Genomic DNA, 682 nt, shown 5'->3' with positions numbered 1-682 from the left:
CCACAAGATAGACCTGATCTAACATCGAGGATTTTTCGAGCAAAGTTACATGATTTAAAAGATCAATTATTCAAGAAATGTTTTTTTGGAAGAGTATATGGACATGTACATGGAATAGAATTTCAAAAAAGGGGTTTACCACATGCCCACATATTGATAATTTTGCAAAAGGATTTCAAGATCACAAATCCTGATCTCTTTGATAGATATGTTTCGGCCGAGATTCCTGACAACAATAAGGACCCTGATTTATATGAAAAGGTAGTCAAACATATGATGTATGGCCCTTGTGGAGATCTAAATAAAAAGAATGCATGAATGAGGGATGGAGTATGTAAGAATAGAAATCCTCGGTCATTCAATTAAAATACTATGCAAGGAAAGGATACATATTGTCACACCCCGTTCACACTGAACCGGAGCGGTGACCGAGTTAACACCGGTTAACCCAAACCTGCCAGGATCATCAGATACTGTATTCCACCACAGCATACGCACACTAACATAAGTTCATCAGATCAGCGGAAGACTAAGTTTTACCTGTGAATAAATCCCATATACTTGATACCCGAATGGTGATACAATAATTATATACATTTGGGGCCGAAGGCATGATATATACACAAAAAGAATAAAATTCAAATATCAAGTATATACAGGAAATCATCAAAACCATCAGAGT

Source organism: Macadamia integrifolia, chromosome 6 (assembly GCF_013358625.1).
Source record: "Macadamia integrifolia cultivar HAES 741 chromosome 6, SCU_Mint_v3, whole genome shotgun sequence".
NCBI lineage: Eukaryota > Viridiplantae > Streptophyta > Magnoliopsida > Proteales > Proteaceae > Macadamia > Macadamia integrifolia.
This window is presented reverse-complemented; position numbering follows the sequence as displayed.